The 14216-nt window shown below is 36.6% G+C and overlaps 1 protein-coding gene across 1 annotated transcript in view; it reads left to right on the plus strand.

Moving 5' to 3' along the window:
• GPC5 (glypican 5) overlaps positions 1–14216 on the plus strand; it is a 1373090-nt gene that overhangs the window by 155133 nt on the left and 1203741 nt on the right. The gene's annotated exons all lie outside the window — the stretch shown is intronic.

A 14216-nucleotide genomic window follows, 5' to 3' on the forward strand; every position in this document is an offset into this window, starting at 1 on the left:
GCAGCAATATGGATGGAACTAGAGAATCTCATACTGAGTGAAATGAGCCAGAAAGACAAAGACAAATACCGTATGATATCACTTATAACTGGAATCTAATATCCAGCACAAATGAACATCTCCTCAGAAGAGAAAAGCATGGCTTGGAGAAGACTTGTGGCTGCCTGATGGGAGGGGGAGGAGTGGGAGGGATCGGGAGCTTGGGCTTATCAGACACAACTTAGAATAGATTTACAAGGAGATCCTGCTGAATAGCATTGAGAACTTTGTCTAGATACTCATGTTGCAACAGAAGAAAGGCTGGGGGAAAAAATGTAATTGTAATGTATACATGTAAGGATAACCTGACCCCCTTGCTGTACAGTGGGAAAATAAAAAAAAATTATAAAATAAAATAAAATAGGTAGTTGGGCTCTGAAAAAAAAAAGAATTCAAAACATCAAAGATTGCTACTTGACAGACAAAATTACAAGAATACAGCTTTAGGAGTGCACTGGTAGCATGGTAGGTTAAGGATCTGGCATTATGATTGCAGTGGCCCAGATTCAGTCCCTGGCCCCAGAATTTCCACATGTTGCAGGCACAGCCAAAAACAAAACAAAATAAAACTGAAACAAACAAGAATATAGCTTTATTTTTGAACAAATTCTTATTTGAAAAAGTCTCATATTTCATATTTTATACAATCAACTATCTTAGGTTTTTGACCAACAATTTAGCATATTCCATGCTATCATCTGTCTTCCTGGCTTTTTCCTAGGAATTAGTTTGCTCTTAAGGTCAATATAGATTATGTTTTATAGCCAGAGGCAAAGGATTAAAAAATAATGTTATGTCACCTTATTATAGGAAAAAAAGTTCTTAAGGGCTATGACTAGTTTTTGTGACTCGATGTCCAGATATATGTCAATAGTATGTGGCAAAAGATATTTTCAAAAGCTTTTGGAAGTTTCAAGTATGTCTTCTCAAGATAGTGAACGTATGGTTCAGTGATAGGAATTTATTGGTCAGTTGATCTTGTCTGTATCTGGTTTCTTTGATTGAAAAACAGAACTGACAGAATTGTCAATGTGAGTGGAAATGTACTTAAATGACAGGTCTCTCCTTGAACATTGAAGTTTGGCCTTTAAGCATTGATCTATTATCAGGTCGACAAGCCTGACTATGAAGTCTGTTTGGTAATTTAGCTTTAGAAGGTCTTATGTCTTATGTTACGTATGTGGTCCAGACATGGAGCAAACCTATAGAGGGGCTATTTTTTTAAATTATTTTTTCTACTTCCTAAGTAGAATTTTTATTCATTACAGTTAGCCTTTGTAATTTTTTGAATTACAGTAGTCTTTAAATTTTTCACTATGAGATTTTAAGGTTTTAAGTAAACCTTTAATATTTATCACTTAGCTTAATAATACCACTTAGCTGCCTCATCACAATTTTTTTTCTCTAATGTTATGTTAATTTTTATTCTTTGAAGTATTTTAAACATTTTTATTATGGCTTATAGAACTACTGAATTATTCAGACATGTGTTTTTAAGTTTCAAATATGTGAAGTTTTTATGTTTTCTTGTTACTGGCTCTTTCCTTTTATGTTTTCCATATTATCTCTTGTAATTATCCCCATTCTCATCTGTACTATACATAATTTTCTTAGGTACTTTCTGAACTCCCTTTTAAGCATATACATATTTTTTCTAGTTTGTTTTCTATTTCAAAAGAGCAAACAAAACTTTTGACCCCACATTACCCTTTGTACAAATCATTTTTTAGTTCTCGTTTACAGTGTCAATTTTTGAAGATGCCCTTAGAGTTGCTGTTTCCATTTTGTTACCTCCCATTCTCGTAACCCCTTTCAGCCAGGCTGCAGTCCCCACAATTCTCCTGCAAATACTTTAACGATCACCATGGTAACAAATCCAGGGGTAATACTTTGAATTGATTTCTGTCTACTTGTTCTGTTAATTAGTGAAAGCAGAGCTACTTCATTGTAGGGTTTTTTTCCTTTGCAGTTTTTTTTTTTTTTTTTGCTTTAGGTACTGAGTTCTGATTATTGAGTGGATAAACTTTAATGATTGTTGTATCCTTTGGATGAATTGACCCCTTTATTATTATGAAATGATCTTCTACTTGATAATATTCTTTGCTGTGAGACCTATCCTAGCTGATATTCATATATCCATTCTAGTTTTCTTTTGATTAATGTTAGTATAATATTCTTCTATCTTCATACTTTTAGTCTATTGTTGTCTTTGCATTTAAAGATTGTTTCTTTTAGGTAGTATAAGAATGGATCTCATTTTTTTTTAATCCAATATGCTAAGCTCTTCCTCTAAATTAGTGGGTTTAGGTCATTCATGTTTCATGTGATTAAACACATGAAAAGATTTAAATCTATTGTCAGTTTTAATATCATTTCTGCTGATTATAATGTACTCTGTTCTACATTGGTTTTGATTTATTGAATTTTCTGATTATGAGTTCTGTTTTCCTGCTTCTTTGCATGACTGATATTTTTTTGATTGAGTATCAGACATTTTGCATTTTTACCTTCTTGGGTGCTGGATATTTGTACATTTCTATAAATATTCTTGATATTTGTCCTGGGATAAAGTTAAGTTTGGTCTTTTTGAGTCTTCTTTTTCATATTCGTAGGTGGAACAAGAGTGATGTTTAACCTAGGGTTAATTGTCCTCTACCATGAGGAGGGACCCTTCTGTGTACTCTACCCAGTGCCCCACGAATTATGATGCTTTCCAGTATTACTGGAAGGGACAGATGCTATCTCCTGTGTGAGTATTATGTATTCCTTCTTATTCTCTGAAGGTCCTTTTCCTTGACTCTGGTAGTAACCTTATATGAATAGACTGATCAGTCTTTTGAGGAATACTCTAGGTAGAGGCTATACATTTCTTAGAGTTTTCTCCCTGTGTACTTCTGTAACCCTGTCTTGCACATTCTAGCTGCTTTTATTTCTTTAAGTTCCCACCACTGTCACCCTAACTCAGCACATCTTCCTGACTGTGCCTGGGTTTCCTTTCCCAGTGGAAGCCCAGGAAACTCTCAAAGCAGTAAACTAGGATGTATACCTGTTAACTCCTGCCTCCCAATCTCAAGGATCATGGTACTTCATTGCCTGTCATCCAGCTTCTTGAAATTCCTTGGTTCATGTATTTTATCTTTTTTTTTTATTATTATTATCATTCACTTCTGGTAGGTAAGCAAGTCTAGTCCACATTACTCTTGACCAGAAAGCAAAACTCAAAATCCTTTTTGAGTTTTCATTAGTATAACTGCTTTCTCAGAATGAATTCTCCCATGTGTGGCATAGGTTGACTGTCTTTTGAGTATTGAACTTACTTGTACTTGAGAAATCTTGTTTTGTGCTCATCTTTTGAGTTCTGTTTTCCTTTATAGGCCCTTCCAGTGAGTTAAATTTGAGCTTTGTGTTGTTAGTTGGACAGACTCAATTTGTTTCTGTGCTTTGACTCGTGGTTTTGCCCAGTCAAAGACAGCCTCCAACACAGAAAAAATATAAGCCTGTTTCAAATCAGACTCACTACATCCTGACCACAGTGATGAACTGATTTTTGTTAGATGGGCAAGGAGTGGAGGAGTGGGTACTATTCCTATCTTCATTCAGATAACTCATTTTTAGTTCCTGCCTTGGGGGCCAAAATGGGCATATTCCTGATAGCCTCTCCATAATGCCTGCAGTCCTGTCTTCCCCGTGAGCTACTGATTTCAGCCCCTGCCTACTCCTCTGATTTTCCTATTCATTTCTGATTTATGGAGATTTTCTTTAATTGGATCTTTGAAATATGACATGTTTTCTATTAAGTTTGTGTTTTGAGAGCAGAAAGGGAGAGGGTTCCATTCATGTTTAGTCTACTATTTCACTCAAAATGAAAAAAAAAAAAAAAAAGGTTTGACAGGATGGCAGAAGGTGGAAACCATGCATGAGATAACATAGTAATTTCACTAACCCAGTGCTGTATTCTTTGTAACTCTCATCAGTTTACATGTCTTTACTCATATAGCTTTTGTGTTATCTTGGCGAAGATTCCACTTAAAGCTTTTAGGAAATTCAGAACCTCATTCCCAAGGGATAATAAAGATTTTTGCCGAAGCTGTTGCTGTTCTAGAAATATTGGTAATAGTAGACTTTCTAGTATTATATACTATGAGATTTATTATCTAGAAAAATTGAAAACACTTCAAATGTTATAGGTAGAACTATTTTGCTAAGTCTTGTTCATATGGAATATGGGAAATGAATACCCAATTAGGCTATCAGAAAATGAAAAAAATAATTCTGGTTGTGGTCAATCTATGCCTGACCCTGTTTTTCGGTATTCTTTCTTTGCTAAGTAGACTGGCATCCCAGGATGCCCAAGTCCTCCTTTCCTTTGGTCTGTTTTTTTTACCGTAATGTGTTTTATAGTCCATTGTTTTAAACAATGGCAATAATCTCATATTGAAGATATTTTTCTCGATTTAATGTACTAGTTGAGGTTTTTCAATAATTTTTAAAAAGTTCCATAATTTTAAGTCATTCTTCATATGTTTTACCCATCTTTTTAATGCCTAATAATTTAAAATTAAGCTCCCAAGGAACATTATTGCATACATATAATTTTCCTTTTAGGATACCATTCAGTAATTGAACTTGTTTTTCTTATTCTTCTAAATATCAGTCTTTCTCTCATCTTATTGTACCCTAAACCTTTTTATAGTCACTAAAAAATGTAACCGCTCTTAACATTTCCAAGTTCAATGTGCTCAAGTCCCTACCTTTATAAATAAAAAGTTTTGGTACATTTTTGTAAACCAAGCTTGATAATTGATTAGTCTAATTATTATCTTTGAGCACTTGGACACATAATAGCCACAAGTAAACATCATCTTTACAATATTTGTTTACATAATTGATTCACATTATGAGTTTAGTTCTTCACAGAAATTATTAAGCAAAAATAATAATGAACACATTTAAAACCCAATACTGTAATTATGAGAAAAACAAATTAGTAAAAACATAAAATTCAGTCATTATAGGAACCATTCACTTTTATAAAGTAATGAAGTTAATTTACATAAAATATAAAAGAAAATCCATCTCATTAATTCATAATTATGTCATCTTCCATTTTGGGGTGGAATGTGGACAAGTGGTAATTATGTATTCATTCATGAAAATACCTTATAAATTAGTTAAGTTATATTGAAATATATTGAGGCTCTTCAGCACCTAAAGGTAAAATGGTGATGTGGTTTGTAAAAACTGAAAATGTGTTGGGAATCATCTAATTAGTGGAAACATACCCCCAAAATCTACATGGATAATATAAGCAAGAGGCATAGAACAGGCTCAATGACTGTTTTTTTCTTTTAAGTTTTACCTTTTTATAAATAAATATAGCTAATTGATCTTATCAATATATAGGGAATTATTTATTTGACAATTATTTATGTTAGATTTTGTAAAAAATTTTCTATAGCTTACATATTAAAACAATGTAATGCAACAGATGGGGGCATAATTATAGACTCTTAAAATTTTGTGTCCGTGATCTACTTCAGTATTTTAGCATTAATTTAATGTCTGGCTTTAGTCTCATCACAGGAAATTATATACGCTTTTGGCACTCTCTGGTCTTCTGTAATTAACTTCAGTCAGCTCATTGGGGAATATATACTAAAAAACATAAAAGAAGGATATCCACTTACCTCCATCTTAACCTATTCTAGTTAAGTTATTCGCTTAATAATGTATGTTGACTTAAGCTATGTCTAGGTATCCTAGACATAATGTTAGCTCCTGAAGAAATAGCAAATAGAGATGAACAACACTGGTCTTAATTGAATTTTCCTTCTAAGGACATCTACAAGATTGTATTAAAATTCTTTGATCCAAAAAATGAGTATCCAGTGGATATCTTAACAGTATTTTAAAGCAAACAATTAACAACTATTTATAGGAATTTGTACCTAACTCTGTGCTTGATACATGAGAAATCAAAAAGGTACGAGTCTTTGACCTACTGATTAAATGAAGAAAATACCTAACATTGTACTTGCCTAATCCTGTACCTCTGTTTTTCTCACAAACCATAGAAGTGGATGTTGAACATTCTTATATCAGAAGGCATGACACTGAGGATAAAAGAATGGAGAAAAATGGAAGCTGAAGGTCATTTATGAGTTAGGGTGAAAAGGAAATACATCAAGTCTTCCTGACCAACCCCTCTTCACTATCCAAGCCACCAGCTACATGATAGTCGTTAAGAGGGAGAAACACTGTCCCCTCTACCTTTTTCTTCAAGATTTATTGATGGGAGGATGAAGTACATTCACTATACTCATGAACAGTGGGATTTTTTTTTTTTTTTGTCTTTTTACCATTTCTTGGGCTGCTTCTGCGGCATATGGAGGTTCCCAGGCTAGGGATCCAATCGGAGCTGTAGCTGCCGGCCTTCGCCAGAGCCACAGCAATGCAGGATCCGAGCTGCATCTGCGACCCACACCACAGTTCATGGCAATGCCAGATCCTTAACCCACTGAGCAAGGCCAGGGATTGAACCTGCAACCTCATGGTTCCTGGTCGGATTCGTTAACCACTGAGCCAAGACGGGAACTCCTAGTGGGATATCTTTTTTTACTCAGAAAATATTTGAGGATCCAACCCTGTTCTAGGTTTAGAAAGAACCTGACCCAGATTCATTGGAGTCTATTTGCAAGTGTGTGGTGCATTTAGCTAATTTATTAGAGCAATTGTTTCAGATAAACTATATAATTACTCATACTGACGTCAAATATAGGAATCTTAGTGATTTGACTTGCACTTATTCATCTTTGTGAGATAATAAGCAATTAACCAATGATTAGAATGCAGGAGATAATTTGTAATCATGGATGCAATAATGGAATTTAATTGACTTCAAATAAATATTTTAGTGAGGATTCATTTGTAGTCCCAGATATTTATTTATAATCTAATCACTTCTCTATTTTTGTCATTACCCACTGCACCAAAGTCATGCAGCAGAGTTAATGCCAATCTAAAATGCCATGGTCTAAAAAGTCATAGCTCTTCAGTGTGTTTACCATTTGTGTCGTGATTAGTAACCTGACAGTTCAATGTGATTGATGATATTGTTTTCTAGTTCCTAAATACTTTGTTCTGATTCTCTCAGACTGATGTATTTGGGACTGGCTATTTTGTAGGAGATTGGATATTTAATTGATCTAGGGACTGTATTTATGAAGCATAGTTCAAGAAATTACTCTTTATAATTATTAAAAGAAATCATCTTAGTTCTTCATTTGCTGCTTGAGGTATAGTAGTCAAAAGGATATTGACAAATAGGTGATCCTTCCTGTAGCAACACACTGAAGTGAGCCTGGAAATGGAGTTCATGTGCTCCCTCAATCCCCTGCAGACCGTAATTGTTTGAAGCTGCCAAGTACAAGGAGAGTGATAATACTCTCTGAAAAGTAGCCCCTACAACATGGGTTCAGAAATATTTGGATGTGACAGTAGTAATGGATGGGGAGTCTGAGAGAATATTTCTAAGAATTCGTTGCAAGGGGAAACAAGGTGTGACAGAGGAGCTTGACTCAGTCACATGTCCTGGGAGCTAGAGTGCTGTCCCAGTTCAGGGCGGAATGAGATCGCTCTTTGAATTAGTTCACATCCAGACCACCTGGCAGAGAAGAAGGGCTGTCTGTGAAATTTTAGAAGGCTCGCTCCATAAATGTTCTCATGCTTCTGATTCCAGCAGCTTGGTTCTGGGGCTTCTCCAAGGACAGAAGAGCTGCTTCAGTCATGAGTAAGTGCAGCAGCTCCCTGGCTTCTTGGGTAAGGGTGGAGCCTTACCTTGTGGCTCAGACATGTGCATCTGTGGCTGAAGATATTAGTGGATGTGGAACATCAAGATATAGTCTATAGTTGGTGGCAGAAGTGGTCCCTGGCTCATCATGAACAGTCATGATATTCTCAGGGCTGACAGTGTATCTTTGAAGGTTGTGAAAGCCAAAATGATGCAGGTGTTATTACTGAGCTTCCTAACATATGTATGTGAAAGTTAATATGATCTAATTATTAAAGATGATCTGGTCACATATATAATTTTTTAATATGATCTGAAACTTTGAAGGACATTTTTTTTTTTTTCATTTTACGGCCATACCTGCAGCATATGTAAGTTCTCAGACTAGCAGTCGAATTGGAGCTGCAGCTGCTGGCCTGTGCCACAGCCATGGCAACACCAGATCCAACCTGTGACCTATGCTGCAGCTTGCAGCAACACTGGATCCTTAACCCACTGAGCGAGGCTAGGGATCAAACCTGCATCCTCAAGGACACTATGTCAGGTTCTTAACCTGCTGAGCCACAGTGGCAACTCCTGAGGGACATATTGTTTTGCAGGGAAATTTGAGAAAAAAATACGGTAATTTTACTTTATATACATCTCTCTAATGAAGCAAAAACAGCAATCCAGCTGTTACAAATATGAATGAATATATATGTATACAGATGTATTTTTTTCTTTCTTTTCTTTTCCTTCCTTCCTTCCTTCCTTCTGTCTGTCTGTCTGTCTGTCTGTCTTTCTTTCTTTCTTTCTTTCTTTCTTTCTTTCTTTCTTTCTTTCTTTCTTTCTTTCTTTCTCTCCCTCTCTCTCTCCCTTTCTTTCTTTCTTTCTCTTTCTTTCTTTCTTTCTTTCTTTCTTTCTTTCTTTCTTTCTTTCTTTCTTTCTTTCTTTCTTTCTTTCTTTCTTTCTTTCTTTCTTTCTTTCTTTCTTTCTATCTCTTTCTCTCTCTCTCGCGCTCTCTTTCTTTCTTTTTAGGGCCACACCTGTGGCTTATGGAGGTTCCCAGGCTAGGGGTCGAATTGGAGCTGTAGCTGCTAGCCTACTCCACAGCCACAGCAACACCAGATCTGAGCTGTGTCTGTGACCTACACCACAGCTCATGGCAATGCCAGATCCTTAACCCACTAAGTGAGGCCAGGGGTGGAACCTGAGTCCTCATGGATGCCAGTCAGATTCATGTCTGCTGAGTCATAATGGGAACTCTCGTATTTTTATCATTTAATAAACGAGCGACTAGACTACTAGATTAAGATTACTTTAATATGAGGCATCTTTTGGCCCTTTTCTATTTTTGTGCCCTTTTCAGATGGAAAAAAATATTGGCTCTAAAAATGTTAATCTTACTGATTGCAATTAAACCTTTATGTGTATTCCATTTTTCTTCCCATGTGAAATTTGAGGGCAGAAATATAGATAATGTAATACTAAATATTGCTCCAAACTGTAGACATTTTAATATTTCTATAGTAGTTGCTAATGCTATATAACAGATTACCAAAACCTAACAGCCTAAAAAACACATTTGTTATTTCAGAAATGATGTGGGTCAGGAGAGCAGGCATGGTCTAAATGGGTCCTCAGCTCAGGGTCTCTGAAGGCTGCCGTCTGGGCGTAGGATGGGCTGCAGTCTCATCCGTTGGCTCTGTCAGTAAAGAATCTACTTGCAAGCCCACTCAGGTTGTTGATAGAATTCAGTTCCTCAGGGTGGTAGGATGGATGCCTCAGCTTTTTGCTGGCTTTCAGCGGGAGGCCACCCTCAGATTGCAGAGCATGCCCTCGGCTTCCAGAGGACATCGTCTCTTTCTGAAGGTTGCCTGCATTTCCTTATTTCCTTGCCACAGGTACTCCCCAAACCTGGCCGCTTACTTCATCAAGCCAGCAAAAGGAGTTTTTAGAGTGTCTAATAGAATCTTATACAATTTAACATAATCACAGAAGTGAGATTCTATTACCTTTGCTATAGTCTTTGATTAGAAGCAAGTTCTATGTCTTATCTACTCTCATGGATCTGAGATGGTGGAGGTTGCGGGGGCCACCCTAGGGGGTCTGCTCACCATAATTTGTTTATTGTTTACATAGCACATATTTATTTTAACAAATACTGTCTTCCTTGACATGTTTTATATCAAATATAAGCTGAGATAATGACCTGAAGCTTAGAAATCTTTTCTTGAGATAAAAATTGTTTATTATAAATTTCTATATCTTGATCCTATAAAATAACTTCCCACTGCTCATATGTATAATGTTTTATGTATATATATATAATTAACTACATTAAAATACTAAACTTATGGATTTTATTGATATCTATTCTTTAATAGTATCTGGAACTAATGGAGCTTTCCTGGAGTCAATGATCACTTAAAAGTCATTTATTTTTTTATTTTGAATTAGACATTATAAGGAAATATTTGAAATATCAAACAGATAGTAAATACAGGGTTCTGTTTTACCATATCAGGAATGATGCCAAGTGTACAGCCCTGAAAGCTTTCAGACACACTGTGACGTTTAGGCAAGAGTTGACTCTGAGAACTATATCAGTTTGTGCTTGGGTGAGTGTTGTCTGAAACCATGATTTTGTAAGTCCTACCATTCTTACCAGATTTTGGAGTATGATAGACTTATTTTTTCCTCAAGTACACTGGACATTTTACACTTGCCACATATGATTTTACACATGCCGGGAAAGAAGCTTCCACCTGCCTAATGTGCTTCACCTGCCAAAGAAGAAAAGGATGACAATGGAAATGAAAAAGCCCTCCTTCCCCTGATCCAGCAGGGTGTACAGACAGTACACTGATGGTAGGAACAGCTCATAAGCCAATCTCTTAGACTGAGGGACAAATGAAGTAAGCACCTTTTATTTATGTTATATGTTTAAATTTAAGCCAGAGTTTTTAGTAGAAGGTGGAATAATTGCATAAACAAAGTTTTATGCCCTGGCTTATTCCTAGATAGAGTCCTTGGCTGATATAAGAGCTGTTTAGTATTCATGGCCATGCTTTTAGACAGTGAAAGGTTTTCCCCTAAAGACAATCACACAGAGAAAATCTCTATTTCACATTTCCTACCATCTATATCCAAAGAGTATGTAATAAACGAAGAGATGGGACTTTCATTAAACCCCAGAAAAAGAAGCAGAGAGGAGCAAGAAAGTGGAGTTGGAAATAATATTTAACATTGCTTTAGAATTTTCTTTCTGAGTTCAGTGATGCTTCTTTAAGGTTCTTTTGAAAAAGGCCATTTTTAGTTCAATAGGCACTATCCCCAAATCATATATTTATTGCACTGATGCTATATGGGAAATTTTAATAGTTGCAATATTATTAAACAAATGTGATTATTATATACGACTTTTTTTTTTTTTGTCAACTTAGATCCACACACATGGCATATGGAGGTTCTTACGCTAGGGGTTGAATCAGAGCTGTAGCTGCCAGCCTACGCCACAGCCATAGCAATGCGGATCCAAGCCACATCTGCAACCTCTACCACAGCTCACAGCTCAGCCCACTAAGCAAGGCCAGGGATCGAACCCACATCCTCATGGACACTCAGGATTCTCTGAGTTACAACAGGAATTCTTAAATAACTTCTTAAATGTTTTTCTCAAGGAAATTATAAGTTATTATAAAGCAGTGTTTCTCAAGTGACTTGTGCAAGGTAGATGGGAATAAGGTGGTAAGGTGTGATAATTTACAGGAAATTCATTGATTGTTCAGCAATCATTTTTGTAGGATCCATTATTTTCTTACAAGTGTCAGGACTGTGATACAATGGAGAAGAAGAGAAGAATGCTTCCTGCAATTATTAAACAGGAGCTAAGAGATGTGATCTCATTTTCCGAGAACAAAATGGTATACGGTATCTTACATCCTCATAAAATTTGTTCTGCCCGTAGGCTCTGATGTGATGCTTAGCTTCTGCATGTATTATATAATAGGTTATTGCATATAGAACTGTAGTGTATGCTCACATGCTTATTTGTCCTTTGTGTTCACGACTGCAGCTGCATCAGTTGGGCATGTTATGTGGGGGCTAGACCCAATTTCAGGGGGGGTAAGCATACACATAAAGTAGCTTATACTGTCTTAAATGCCCATAGTTACCCAGGGATGTTTGAAGGGATTGGAGTGGTGAGCCAAGAGAAAATGTTAGAAATGAACAGATGTGGGTGAATAAGAACCAATATTTGTTCATTTTAATCCTATTTAGTTTTGCTTAATAAGATTTAGAAAGTTCCAAATTGGGCTGGCCTGGGCTGGTTTCAGTGGCATTTGGGTTAATGATTGAACATCAATCCTGGATATTTGCTCTCCTCTTTGACCACAGATAGGAATCAGGCCATTAAATTTGTTGACTGAGGATTTGTGTCCAAGAAAAGGTTTTATTTAGAATGATTTAATCAGATTATTAATAAAAGCATTAATTCAATATGACAGCTTCACAGGGACACGCCATCCAGATGTAGAATTTAGATTTGACTATCAACCCACTGGACACGAGTGTGTCCATGTCAAGTCAAGAAGATCAGTCTTTCAGGCATATTAAGTGAGGTAAATATTTGGTTGAAGAGGTTTCCCCCGCTCTTTCCCCGCTCTTCCCCCCGCTTGTTTATGAAGCCAGCTTGCTGAAACTAGCAGACCATATAATTCTGTATCCAATGAGATCCAAAGTACTGTGTCCTATTAGGCGACAGTGGCTGAAGTTCTGAGAGCCGGGAGTAATAGAGGATATTAACATGATCAATTAGCTTCTTTCTGACAGCACCTTGGCATACCTTGAAGCAGAGAGTGAACAGGATAGAATGTGAAATAGCTCAAAGTATGAGAGGCAGAGATCAGAAACAGTTCATTTGGCAGTGAACTTCAATTAACCAGAAGATTTGGGTTTTATTTATTCAAAGCTCTCATTATGTCATTTTGTATATTTTGTTATTAATTGGAAACTAACCTAGCAGTAAATAAAATCACACACACACACACACACACACACACACACCATACATAGGAAAAGCTTTATAGTAGAGTAGTCTAGCAAGTTTCTTTTCCGTGTTGCAGCATCATAACAACAGGAGTACCTGCTTTGTGTTGATCCTTTATCAGGAGATTGGCATTTTTCATACATCAATTTACATGCATGATTCAAAACATCTTATGATTGTGTTATTACTTAAGCCTTTTTGCAGATGAGCAGTCTGACCCAGGTATGTGGGCAGTGGCTAAGGTTAGGTTTATAACCAGATGAATGACCTTGACCTCAGTCTTACTCTAGTTTGGCTTCTCTTCTCTACTGGACTGACTGCGCCACCTAAGGCCATAGCATAGATCATGGCCACAAACCATTTGATCTTTCGTCAAAGACGTCTGCCCATTATTTTGGACATTCTTTAGGCCAAAGTCAATTTGATTTCAAGATTAAAGTAAACCTGTACTCCATCCACCAGCCCATGTTAGTTTTGCTATTTTAAAATAATCTCTCCTTCTGAACCTCAATTTCATGTTGTTCCTGAGGAATGTCACCCAACTCAGTAGCTTCATTTGCCATCTCTATGTGGATGATTACGAAAGGTACGTTTCTATGACCTCTTTCCCAAGCTCCAGTTTCAGATACTGTATCAGGTGGGGTCCAACCAGGAGCGGGTCATAGACCTGAGAGGGAATTTATTTGATTTAACTCATTGGAATCAAAATGCAGAGGAGCAGATAGCTGAGGCATAGGAAGTAGAACTAGGTCTTAATTTCTTTAGGACACATTCGTCCTCATTTGTTGTCATTCTCTCTCTCTGCTCCTTTCCCTCCCTCTCCTCCTTCCTCTGTCCTTTCTTTCCTCATTCCTCTACCCCCACCCCATGTTTGGCTTTACGCCACAGGCTGAATGTCTCTCCAAATATTAGGGAAGATGGCAGCCACATTGTCATGGTCTTCCAGTTAACCCACTTGGTAGAAAAATTGCTATTATACTTAATAACTTACATTAAGATATGTCAATATCTTAATCCACTGTGAGGGACTTGCCAATTGGAACAATTTGTGTTGCTGAAGGAATAGTACTATATGGATTGGCCAGTCCTAGGTCAGATCTGTTCTTGAGGAGGTGAGAGTGATAGAATTGGGGAAGCAAGGCTTCCGAAATGAAGGGAAGGTAACCAGGCAAAAGTATCATATGCCCACTTCTACTTCTGCTGCTACGTTGTCTGTGGGAATATAAGGAGCCCCTGGTATATAATATTATAAACAAATATTTCAATCCTATTCTGTACTGATTAATAACAATAGTTGAGCTAAACTAAATATGTCTTTATTGCTCCATGTCTTCTGTGGCAGTCCTTTCTCATCTT

This window comes from Phacochoerus africanus, chromosome 13 (genome assembly GCF_016906955.1).
Source record: "Phacochoerus africanus isolate WHEZ1 chromosome 13, ROS_Pafr_v1, whole genome shotgun sequence".
Taxonomy (NCBI): domain Eukaryota; kingdom Metazoa; phylum Chordata; class Mammalia; order Artiodactyla; family Suidae; genus Phacochoerus; species Phacochoerus africanus.